The sequence below is a fragment of the Scyliorhinus torazame genome, chromosome 6, assembly GCF_047496885.1.
Source record: "Scyliorhinus torazame isolate Kashiwa2021f chromosome 6, sScyTor2.1, whole genome shotgun sequence".
NCBI classification, from domain to species: domain Eukaryota; kingdom Metazoa; phylum Chordata; class Chondrichthyes; order Carcharhiniformes; family Scyliorhinidae; genus Scyliorhinus; species Scyliorhinus torazame.
The window spans coordinates 296,463,176-296,476,327 of NC_092712.1; positions in this window are offsets into that span (position 1 = coordinate 296,463,176).

Below are 13,152 nucleotides of genomic sequence, written 5' to 3' on the forward strand. Positions count from 1 at the left end.
AGCACTGCACAATTTCAATCCTCCTTTCCTCTCTGTGGAATGCTTCGGTGAATATTTGCTGATTAGACTGAGTGAGACAGTCATCGCTAAAAGGTTATCTATTCACGCCTCCCTCTGTATTTTTAGTGATCCGAGAAAATAAACAATATGCACAAAGATGCACTCAGTTGGAACACTGGAGGTGGCTTTCGTCTTGTTAATACCCCCTGCTCCCATCTCAAGCGATTATTTGCACCCAAAAATGGGTTGACAGATACCCAGAAATGAAATGGCTACTGCTTATGCCCACTTTTAAGTGTAGTCTGTCAGAGATTAATCGTTGCTGTCAGAACTCTTTATCTTAAATATAATAATCTTTGTAATAATCTTTATTGCCACAAGCAAGCTTACATTAACACTACAATGGTGTTACTGTGACCCCGAGTCACCACATTCCCGTGCCTGTTCGAGTACTCAGAGGGAGAATTCAGAATATCCAAATTACTAATAGCACGTCTTTCGGGACTTGTGGGAGGAAACTGGAGCACCTGGAGGAAACCCAAGCAGACATGGGGAGAACGTGCAGTTCCGCACAGACCGTGACCCAAGTCGGGAATCGAACCTGGGACCGTGTGAAGCCATAGTGCTAACCACTATGCTACCGTGCTGCCCTTATGGAGCAGCAACCTCATGAAAATGTGAATTAGGGTCAAGTGTTGTTAATTAGACCTCCACCTCATTTCCTGCTCTCATTGCCCGACGATGACCAGTTCCTGCTCCTAGCCATTGACCATGGACGACACATTATTTGAGGATGTCCTTAAATGGCTCCTCAGGTAAAGCTGCCTGGAGCGTTTGAAGCCATTTCCTTGCAGTAGGCCGTGGGGTTCTTCACTGCAAATGGTTTGAAATTTCGCCCTTTGAATTTCCATCTCATCCTCACTGTCGCTTCTCTCTGCACCTCAGAAATAATACACCGCACCCCCCCCCCCCCCCCCCCGCCTTCAGGTTATTGCGGCTGGCTCAGAAGAAATTACACCCTTCCAGGAAATTAGGTCCTTGCTGCCTCGTCTGGCCAGCCACTGATCTTGTCCCATTCACCGCTTTCTTGTCAAGCTGGTCCATCCCAGCTTCTCAATTTTATATGTTAGCATGGAAGATACCATTTTATATTATGATACATAGTCCTTCAACTGGACAGGAGATCTCATTGCTGTCCACCAGAGATACCACAAATTTTAGCTCCAGATCTGTGATTTCTGGGAAGGGAAGTGATGTTGCACTTGCAGATCTTTAAACCAGAAATATTTATGGTAACTTCATAGTTCCTCTGTCAGCAGTAAAATATCTCCTTTCTATCAGTGACTCGAAATGGTTCAGGATGGTAGGGTGTTCAGCAGTTGTTGTGAAGTTGCATATTCGTTAAGAGTACAATGCTAGCTATTTTCAGAGATAGTTCCAGCTAGTGACTGCACAACAAGCCAGGTCGGAGAATCCCCAGGGGGAGGCGCGAATCCCGCCCCGCCATCCCTGCCGTATTCTCCGGCGCTGTTTTTCGGGCAGCGGCGGGATTCCCGCCACGCCAGTCGGGGGTTGTTGACAGCGGCACCCCTAGGGATTCTCCGGGGCCCAATGGGCCGAGCGGCCATTCATTTTTGGCCAGTCCCGCCGGCGTGAATTACACATTTCACGCACGGCGGCACCTGGCAGGTGAGTATGCGGGGGCAGTCCTCGGTGGGGCGCGGGGGGATCCGACCCTGAGAGGGGGGGCCCCATGCCCTCACAATGGCCTGGCCCGCAACTGGGGCCCACCGGTCTGAGGGCGAACTTGTTCCATGGGAGCACTTCTTTTTTTCCGCGCCGGGCCCCTTTAGGGCTCCGCCAAATTGCCCAAGGGTCGGCACTGAGAAGAGAACCTCCCGTGCATGCGCGAAAATACGCCAGCTGGTCTGCGCATGTGCGGAATCACGGTGGCTGTTCCGCGCATGCGCGAGATCACACCGGCCGTTCTGCGCATGTGCGAATTCGCGCCGGCCCTTCGACGCTGGCTGGAGCGGCGCCAACCCCTCTGGCGTCCACTTAGCCCCCTAAAAAGGTGAGAATTCCTCACTTCGGGGGCCATTGACGCCGGAGTCGTTGGCACCGGTTTTCCCACCGGTGTGGGAACTTAGTCCCCAGAAGGGAGAATCCCGGCTGAGATGTTTGGGTAATTACCCCTTCAATCGTGCAGAGAGACTACACAGCTATGAGTGACAGGGATTAATTTTACTCACAAAATTTGTAATATGTCCTCCACTTACTGTATTTCATTGGAGAAATCATCCTGCTTTGAGCAGGTGAGGTTGCTGTAGTTTTAGTCATGGGCCTTAGTTAGCTGCAGTTCAGAGAGGCTCCTTTGTAAATAGACTTTGCTTACTTTGCTATTTGCTGTTTGGATAGAGTTTGTTAGGCAGTAAGCGTGTGAGCGGCACAGTAGCACAGTGGTTAGCACAGTTGCTTCACAGCTCCAGGGTCCCAGGTTCAAGTCTCGGCTTGGGTGACTGTGCGGAGTCTGCACGTTCTCCCCGTGTCTACGTGGGTTTCCTCCGGATGCTTCGGTTTCCTCCACAGGCCAAAGATGTGCAGGTTAGGTGGATTGACCATGATAAATTGCCCCTTTGTGTCCAAAGAGGTTGAGAGGGCTTACTGCGTAACGGGGATAGGGTAGTGGTGTGGTCTCGGGTGGGGTGCACTTTCCAAGGGCTGGTGCAGACTCGATGGGCCGAATGGACTCCTTCTGCACTGTAAATTCTATGATTCTATAAGCTGTTTTCTGTAAGTGCTACCTCACCTCCAATACATTGGCTAGCACAGTTTTGATAAGGGCACGGGAAGTCCACACTGAGTGAAGTAAAGAAAAAAGAGTTATTTACAATACGGTATACATATTACCCGATAGGTCCCTACCGGCTTCCTCTCTCCGGGACCGTGCCTTACTGGCCGCACTTTTATACAGTGGGCAATAGAGTTCCCACGCCCCTAACGGGAGAGCTCGTACTCCGCAAGAATCACGGGGAAGACTATCGTTCCCACCCCATAAGTCCCATGTGGGATATTGCAACAATGTTATCAATGGCCACTCTGGAATTTTCACTTTCTTGGCAAAATATTTTCAACGACACCCGATCCAGTTAGTCTGGAGCAATTTCACATAAAATATCACCCATACGTTGGGCATTAGTAAAAGGCTTTAATACGTTGGAAATAAATCCGCCAATGGCTCTGCCTCAGTAGCAGAAAGTGGAATTCATCAGAGACACAGGCATAAACCATTTCCCCATTGTGCACTCGCTGGTTCTTTGAAAGACCGGTCCAATTGGTTGTACTCCCATGGTCTTTCTCGATGGCCTCGCGTTTCTTATCCTCTTGTAAAGCGTTTATCCATTTTAATTTTGCAAGTGACAATTGAATCTGCTTCAACCATCCTTTCCAGCAGGGCTTCCCAAATCATAACAACCTGCTGCACAAGAGCATTTCTCCTCGATATCCCACTGGTTTACTGCAGCTCATTGCATTAAATGTTGTCCATTCATATCCCACGGTATAATTTCAGGACTGTGGTGATGTACATCACAGTAAGTACACAAAGGGTTAATGTACATACACTAACCCTGGCTAGACACTCGAGGGAACACCAGAGACATGACACACAGACAGTCAACCAATAGGTCAGTAAGATAGGACACGACCAATGGACAGTTACGATACACACAGAGGTGACACTACCACAGGAGGGCATTACACCAACCCATATATAAAGGACACATCACACATGTCTCTTTCCAGTGGAGACTCTCAGTGAGTACAGACACAGGGTTGATTGATCCCACCACGTGGATTGTAGCAGACTGGTTAGTCAGTCTGAGCAGCTTTGAAGGATTAACAGTGGCGTTGAATCCAAGTAGAAGAATTGTTAATAGTTTAATAAACGTGTTAAAGCTATCTCCAAGTCTGAACCTTCCTTTGTCAGAGTGCACATCAAGGAAGCAGCTTATGCTACGTCAAGAGCATAACAAAACATGGTTCCAGAAGTGGACTGTTAAATCCATATAGTTTCAACTCAGCGAACAGTGACAACCAGCAACAAAAGCCAGGCAAGATGATGTTCGGGATTCCGATTCCACAGTAGCTCCAGTACCAAGGCAATCTCAGTGAAAACTGGCGTTAGTTCCAGCAGAGAATCGAGATCTACCTAGTAGTGTCCAACCTAGATGACGTGGCGGATGCAGAGAAAATAAAACTTCTACTTACCATCGCGAGTCGAGAAGCAGCTGAAATCTTCCAGACCTTCAAATACTCGAAGGGGCAAAACAAGAGCGACTTCCAGGCAGTCCTGGACAAATTCCAAGAATTCTGCGAGGAAAATACAAGGAACAAAGGTAAAAGAGGTGCCAAAACTCACCACGAGGGAGGCTTGCAGCAACGAGCGGCAGTTTTGAATTGCAGCCATCTTGGAAAAGGTGCTGCAGATGCGCAGTTGCGCCAAGAGCGCACAGAACAGGAAGGTCCATTTGCGCATGCGCGAGAAGCCGCGCATGCGCAATTGCAAAAAAGGCCCCAAATAAAGGAACAGCGATCTGCGCATGCGCAGTCGCTTCCTACTCACTACGTCACACGCTTCATGACGTCCGAGGCCCTGAACCACGCCCACTTAAAGGGGAAATGTCCCAAAACACGAAATAATTAATTTAAAGCCTCAAAACCGGATTCCTTCACCTGGAACGACAGCACAATGCATAAAATTCGACCAGTAGCTGAAAGTAACCTCCGCAGAACCCTGCAACAAGCAGTAAGCACCGCCCAAAGAGATGATACAGTCCTCGAAGACTATGACTCAGACCTTGAATTCTTCTTTGGATATTGCGAGCCCAATGCCAGCTCCGACACAAAACGAGATGATGTGGTCTTGGAAGACAACGACTCAGACGAAGCTTTCACCTTGGGAGGCTACCCCAGTACCAAATCCGAACCGCAACGAGACGTGTTGCACATTGACGACCCCGACGACGAGTTCTTCGGATTTGAGGATCTACAGCCCAGCAGATATGACATCCCAACTCATGAGTGCAGGATTATGCTGCGGCCTGACACCAACATACAGAGAGCGGTACAAGCCCACAGAGAGCGGCCTGCTGCCACACATAGAGTGGCCCACACACCGCGAAGGGTCCCAGCCTCCACACAGAAAGTGATGCAAGACTCCAGAGCGCAGTCCTTGCATGAACAAGAAGTGATGACAATTTCCACAGAGAGACCAATGCACGATTCCACACAAGGAACGCTGCAAGACTCCACAGAGGGAGTGACAGAAGCCTCCAAAGCGAGCTCGTGGACAGCCTCCACGATAGAAGCAATGCAAGACTCCAAAGCGCAGTACTTGCATGAACAAGACCATGAGGGTCTAGAAACCTCCTCTGAGCAACCAGCAGCAGACAATGTAAGTCTGCCACGCTCAAGTGAACAACAGAAAGACTATGACAGTCGACCACGCTCCAGTGAACAAGAAGAAGACTCTGACAGTCTACCACGCTCAAGTGCACAGCAAGCAGACTATGACAGTCCACACAGATTATTTGAGTCACCAGAAGAAGACTCTGACGGTCTACCCAGCTCAAGTGAACAACAAGAAGACACTGAGGCTCTACCCACTGTATGTGAGACAAGTGACGACAGCATCCCACTTCCCATACCAGATGCGCAATGTGACAGACCTCAGCTAGAATGTACAGAGGCACTCGACAATCACAGTGAGACTACTGGTGAATCCGGTGACACTACGTTACTTCAAATCTCACTCGATGAAGCCTCTCCGCAAGCAAATGCATTCCTGACTGTTTTGACCCCGGACGGGGAGCATCACAAAACTTCAGAAGATGCAAGTGAACCTGAAATGACTCCGGACGGGGAGCATCAAGAAATCTCGGCTGACTCAAGTGAACCTGCAGTGACTCCGGACGGGGAATATCAAGAAACCAAAGCTGATGCAGGTGAACCAGAAGAGGCTCCAGATGGGGAGCATCGACAAACCAAAACTGACTCAGGTGAAACAGACCAGACTCCAGACGGGGAGCATCGACAAGCCAAAGCTGATTCAAGTAAGCCGGACATGACTCCAGACGGGGAGCGCTGCAAACTCAGTGACGGCACGCTCAAGGAGACAGCAGATGCCACGAAGGATGCTGACACGAGTAACTGTGTGAAGGACTCGTATTATCCACAGAGTGTGTTCCTTGAGTGCAGCAAACACGGCAACAAAACCAACCACAACAACAACACCAAAGACATTAGCAAGAAGCGTACCAAAGGCAACAGTGTCGACAACAAGCATGACAAAAAGAACACCAATGGAACTACAACTGGTATGACATGGGACAACTCTGCAAATGAGAGACACTGTTACTGCTCAGCTCAGTACAATGACATACCATGGCAGGACGATGCATCTTACACAATCACATTTGCTGCACTACCAACAGGCAACCTGGCTTTCAGGACAGATGCCATCAAGAATTACCACCACGCATCGAAAAAAAAACCAAAAGAGTCCAAATCCGACAATGAAGTGATTGGACCACTTCTTGGTTCCTTCAGCACAGGGACACTGATGGTGTTTACAATTCAATGCCACCATCAACATCACCAACTCACCAACCAAACAAGAAAGCCGCTCGACCATAATAATTAATAAACTTTGGACTCATGCATATGATTTGGACTTATTGTTTAATGATCACTGTTATCATAACTTGTACAGATTATCACTCATCTACCGAGTTTGTTCAATTTTCTTTAACTCTGTATAGAAAATATGTAATACGAAAAAAGGGGGGATGTGGTGATATACATCACTGTAAGTACACAAAGGGTTAATGTACATACACTAACCCTGGCTAGACACTAGAGGGAACACCAGAGACATGACACACAGACAGTCAACCAATAGGTCAGTAAGATAGGACACGACCAAAGGGCATTCACGATACACACAGAGGTGACACTACCACAGGAGGGCATTACACCAACCCATATATAAAGGACACATCACACATGTCTCTTTCCAGTGGAGACTCTCAGTGAGCACAGACACAGGGTTGATTGAAACACATCACTCCCACCACATGGATTGTAGCAGACTGGTTAGTCAGTCTGAGTAGCTATAGAAGGATTAACAGTAGCGTTGAATCCAAGTAGGAGAATTGTTCACAGTTTAATAAACGTATTAAAGCTATCTCCAAGTCTGAACCTTCCTTTGTCAGAGTGCACATCAAGGAAGCAGATTATTCTACGTTAAGAGCATAACAAAACACATGGTATAATTTCAGGACCTTTGGTACCCTTTTTGCACTGGAAATTAGGAGATAGCTTTCTTCAATTTAGCAATCCACCTTGTCAAGGTGAATGAAAATCAGGCAAAAATCAAGTTAGTGCGCTTTATTTCGGCACTTTTATTTATCGCAAAGGCCTAATCAAATATATGTTTGCACTGAAAATGAATTCAGACGATAAGTGCTTGCAATCAAAGACCCGGTCAAAAAAACTAATCAGTAATATGTCAATCTGTAGCCTACGAAGGGTCTTTTAAGATACTTAACAGGGCATTGTCCTTACGAGAGACAAAATGAAATCAAGTTGAGTATTTTAGAAAACTGATAAGGTATGTTTGGAGTGGTATAATGACAACAACTTATATTTATATAACACTTTTAACATAACAAAACGTTCCCAAAGACGATTGGCAGGAACATTATAAAACAGAGTATGACGCAACAAAACAGATTAGCAAAAGATTTGTTAAAGAGGTAGGTTTTAACGAGTGGCTTAAAAATGGAAAGACGATCGCATCGCATCCAATTATTGACACGTCCGTACATAATTAGCCTCCAGTTCAAGTGACCTCGAGCATGGCCAGATGTGGTGTAAATACATAAAACAAAAAGCTAAGGTTTGAGCAATGGAGAAAATGTAGCAAGAATCTGCATTCTGAAAATTAAACCTCAGATTTTCTTTTCCCATTTCTGCGGAAGGCACTGAATGAAGAAGCCAGCAAACACACGTCACATCATGTTCAAAGGGAAATGAGAATGCCTCAGTGGATTGGAGATCTGAGACAGACTACTCCCGTAGACAGGAGCAGCAGACTAATGTTAATGGTGTATTAAGCATTCTGTGCTGTGATGATTAAGCTAACCATTGCACAGGCGGCTTGTTGAACCTGTATAATTGGCTTGGACTGTTGAAGCCTCATTGAAAGGTGTTTCTCATGTCTCCCAGGGTAGAAATTGCAACCTATCTGCTAATAACCTATCTAAAGTCAGAGCGCTGAAAAATTCTTCCATTTTTTTGTTACAAAACACAAGAGAAAAATCCTGTAGAAAATTCTGGGCGGAATTCTCCCCCCCCCCCCCCCCACGCCGGGTGGGAGAATCACCCGGGCGCCGCGCAAGTCCCGCCACGCCGTCTCGACGCCTGCACGCGATTCTCCCCCCTCCCCCCCCCCACAAACCAGCGCGGTGCGAATCACGGCTGGCCACTGGGAGAATCGCCTCTTGCCATTGGTAATGGGCGAGCGGCGATTCACCGGCCCGGATGGGCCGAGCGGCCTGCCCAAAACAACAGGGGCGTCATTCTCCGGCCCCCCGCCGGGTTGGAGAATCGCCGGGGGCTGCCGTGAATCCTGCCCCCGCCGGTTGCCGAAGTCTCCGGTACCGGATATTCGGCGGGGGCGGGAATCGGACCGCGCCGGTTGGCGGGCCCCCCCGCTGGATTCTCCGGCCCGGATGGGCCGAAGTCCCGCCGATAAATTGCCTGTCCCGCCGGCGTGGATTAAACCACCTTTTGAACGGCGGGACAAGGCGGCGTGGGCAGGCTCTGAGGTCCTGGGGGGGGCGCGGGGTGATTTGGCCACGGGGGGTGCTCCCACGGTGGCCTGGCCCGCGATCGGGGCCCACCGATCCACGGGCGGGCCTGTGCCATGGGGGCACTCTTTCCCTTCCGCCTCCGCCACGGTCTCCACCATGGTGGAGGCGGAAGAGACTCCCTCCACTGCGCATGCGTGGGAAACTGTCGGCGGCCGCTGACAATTTCCCACGCATGCGCCGCCCGGGGATGTCATTTCCGCGCCAGCTGGCGGGGCAATAAAGGCCGTTTCCGCCAGCTGGCGGGGCGGAAATTCCTCCGGCGCCGGCCTAGCCCCTCAATGTTGGGGCTCGGCCCCCAAAGATGCGGAGCATTCCGCACCTGTGGGGCGGCGCGATGCCCGTCTGATTGGCGCCGTTTTGGCCACCAGTCGGCGGACATCGCGCCGTTTCGGGAGAATTTCGCCCCAGGTTCCTGCCGGCGCCATCCACACCTGTGGCGAAATTCTCCTGAAATTCTCCGGAATCATCACCTGTTGGAATCAAGGTGGCACAGTGGTTATCACTGCTGCCTCACAACTCCAGGGACCCAGGTTCAAGTCCGGCCTCAGGTAACTGCCTGTGTGGAGTTTGCACTTGTATTTAAGGTACACACCTGGGATGAAATTCTCCTTAATTGGTGCGATGTCCGCCGACCGGCGCCAAAAACGGCGCGAATCAGTCCGGCATCGCGTACCCCAAATGTGCGGAATCCTCCGCATCTTGAGCAGCCGAGCCCTAACCTTGAGGGGCAAGGCCCGCGCCGGGCTGATTTCCGCCCCGCCAGCTGGCGGGAAAGGCCTTTGCTGCCCCGCCAGCTGGCGCGGAAATGACTTTGCCGGGCAGCGCATGCGCGGGAGGGTGTCTCTTACGCATCCGCCATGGTGGAGACTGTGGCGAAGGCGGAAGGAAAAGAGTGTTCCCACGGCACAGGCCCGCCCGCGGATCAGTGTGCCCTGATCGCGGGCCAGGCCACCGTGGGGGCACCCCCCGTGGCCAGAATGCCCCGCGCCCCCCCCAGGACCCCGGAGCCCGCCCGCGCTGCCTTGTCCTGCCGGTAAGAGAGGTGGTTTAATCAACGCCGGCGGGACAGGCATTCCAGCAGCGGGACTTCGGCCCATCCGGGCCGGAGAATCGTGGGGGGGGGGGGGGGGCCCGCCAACCGGCGCGGCGCGATTCCCGCCCCCAGCCGAATATCCGGTGCCGGAGAATTCGGCAACCGGCGGGGGCGGGATTCACGCCAGCCCCCGGCGATTCTCCGACCCGGCGGGGGGGGGTCGGAGAATCCCGCCCCTGGTGTTGGAGTTGTTTTATACCGTACATCACCTGTTGGAATCATGGTGGCACAGTGGTTATCACTGCTATCTCACAGCTCCAGGGACGCAGGTTCAATTCCGGCCTCGGGTAACTGTGTGGAGTTTGCACTTTCTCCCCGCATCGGCATGAGTTTCCTTCGGTTGCTCTGGTTACATCCCAAAAGATGCGCAGGTTAGATGGAATGGCCATGCTAAATTGCTCCTTAGTGTCCAAAAGGTTAGATGAGGTTACTGGGTTATGGGGATAGGGTGGGGGTGTGGGATTAAGTAGGGTGCTCTTTCTAAGGGCCAGTGCAGACTTGATAGGTCAAATGACCTCCTTCTGCACTGTAAGGGTTCTATTCTATGATACAGTACTGTTATGATTTTTTTGTTGTTGTAAGCAGATATTTAAGAGAATGTCTCAAGGCAGTAACAAGACTTGGATTCAGGTAGTGATGCATAATTCCTTTAGAGTGTGATGAATGTAGGAAATTGTTGTATACATATTTTATATTGTGTTGTAGTAATGTTATTAAAAACCCTGGGTTCAAATGCAGGCAGTGGGCAGGATTCTCCGACCCCCGCCGAGCCGGTGAATCGCCGGAGGACGGCGTGAATCCTGCCCCGCCGCCGGCTGCTGGATTCGCTGGCGCCGGTTTTTCAGCGGGGACGGGAATCGCGCCGCGCCGGTAGGGGGCCGTTGGCAGCGTTCCTCCCCGGCCCGCGATGGGCCGAGTGGCCGCCCGTTTTCGGCCAGTCCCAGTCCCGTTGGCGTAAAATACACCAGGTCTGTACCAGCGGGACCTGGCTCTGCGGGTGGCCTGCGGAGTCCTCAGGGGGGCGCGGGAGGATCTGGCCCCAGGGGGGCCCCCACGGTGGCCTGGCCCGTGATCGGGGCCCACCGATCCGCGGGCGGGCCTGTGCAGTGCGGGGCACTCTTTCCCTCCGCGCCAGCCGGTGTAACACTCCAGTGCCGTGCTGGCCCCTTGTAGGGGCCAGAATTGCTGATCCTGAGGCCGTGTTGACGCAGTCGAGAAACGCAACGGCGTTTCCGACGGCGTCAACACTTAGCCTCAGGATCACAAAATCCCGCCCGTGGTGTTTAGTCCTAGCCATGCAGGTAATGGGACTTCTTAGTGGGATCCAGATGATGTAATTAATGGGAGGAGCCAGGTCGCTCTGTGGTTTTGGCAGTTTTGCTAGAGGATTGGAGTCTGTCAAACCAGAAGGATTTTCAGGTCGTTCCTGAGAGGATCTCTTTTCAAAGGTCTGCACAGAGAACAGCAAGTAACCGTGAATGCTAACTTTATGAGTGGATTTTGAACTGTATTGCATTGCTTGGTTGAAATATATGTAGTGATGTTGCATGGCACAGTTTATACTTGTTCCTTTTATTTCGAACTGTTAATTGTAAAGCTACTTCCTTGATGTTAATCTGGTTAATTCTGTGCTTGAAAAGTTTGTTTTCACAGACAAGGGGCGAAATTCTCCCGAAACGGCGCGATGTCCGCCGACTGGCGCCCAAAACGGCGCCAATCAGATGGGCATCGTTCCGCCCCGGAGGAATTTCCGCCCCGCCAGCTGGCGGAAACGGCCTTTGTTGCCCCACCAGCTGGCGCGGAAATGACAACCCCGGGCGGCGCATGCGCGGGAGCGTCAGCGGCCGCTGACAGTTTCCCACGCATGCGCAGTGGAGGGAGTCTCTTCCGCCTCCGCCATGGTGGAGACCGTGGCGGAGGCGGAAGGGAAAGAGTGCCCCCACGGCACAGGCCCGCCCGCGGAAAGGTGGGCCCCGATTGCGGGCCAGGCCACCGTGGGGGCACCCCCCGGGGCCAGATCGCCCCGCGCCCCCCCCCAGGACCCCGGAGCCCACCCACGCCGCCTTGTTCCGCCGTTCAAAAGGTGGTTTAATTCACGCCAGCGGGACAGGCAATTTATCGGCGGGACTTCGGCCCATCCGGGCCGGAGAATCCAGCGGGGGGGCCCGCCAACCGGCGCGGCCCGATTCCTGCCCCTGCTGAATATCTGGTACCGGTGACTTCGGCAACCAGCGGGGGCGGGATTCACGGCAGCCCCCGGCGATTCTCCAACCCGGCGGGGAGTCGGAGAATGACGCCCCTGATACATATTAGTCAGAGTCAGTACTCCTGGGGTGAACTATCCTTTCCTCACAGTTTTACAAATTGCAAGTTGTTTGGGGTTTCTTGTCCGGTATCCTAACAAAAATTGGGGTCTGGTCCGGTATCCTAACAAGAATCAAAATGAGATCAACCTACACTGTGTTACAGATATTTTGGGCATTATGCTGCCTTCAAGTGATGGTCTTCCAGTTAGTGCCTGACAAAGAAAAGCCAGGATTGAACTTATTGTACTTTAAAAGTTAAAGAAGCATAGATAACAGTCATGCATAAACACTACACTGGGATTTACACCCATATTTTTGTCGGGTCAGAAGGGCCTTTGCAAAAATGACCTGCTCCTAGAAGCTCCACCCCGGAACCCGGAACCTACCATTTTCACGAGTGGTTCAACAGGGGACAGATTGTAGTTTGCAAATCTGTGGTTCATGGAGGTAGCTGCATAGATAAAAGTGCAGAAGCCTTCAAACAGATCCAATTGTTGTTGTTCAGATGTTCCAAATGTGACTTGTAGCCTTTCGATATTGAAGCAAAAAATTTAAAACTGCAGGGGTTATTTGAAGAGGCAGGGTACCCTTTTGAAGAGTTCCCTTTGGGAAAGACATTGTGCCTTTTTGGGGGGTTAAATGCCCCTTTAAGTGAGATCAAGTTCCCTTTGGCATTGTTAAATGTTGATATGAATAGGCTTAAAATTGGACACGTGGAACTGTGAAATTGTCAAGGAAATTAAATCACCAAGCTCTTTAAATTTATTTTAAACTGCTCAGCAGTTGAAAAAAATCAGTCCTTGCAATTTCACAAGCT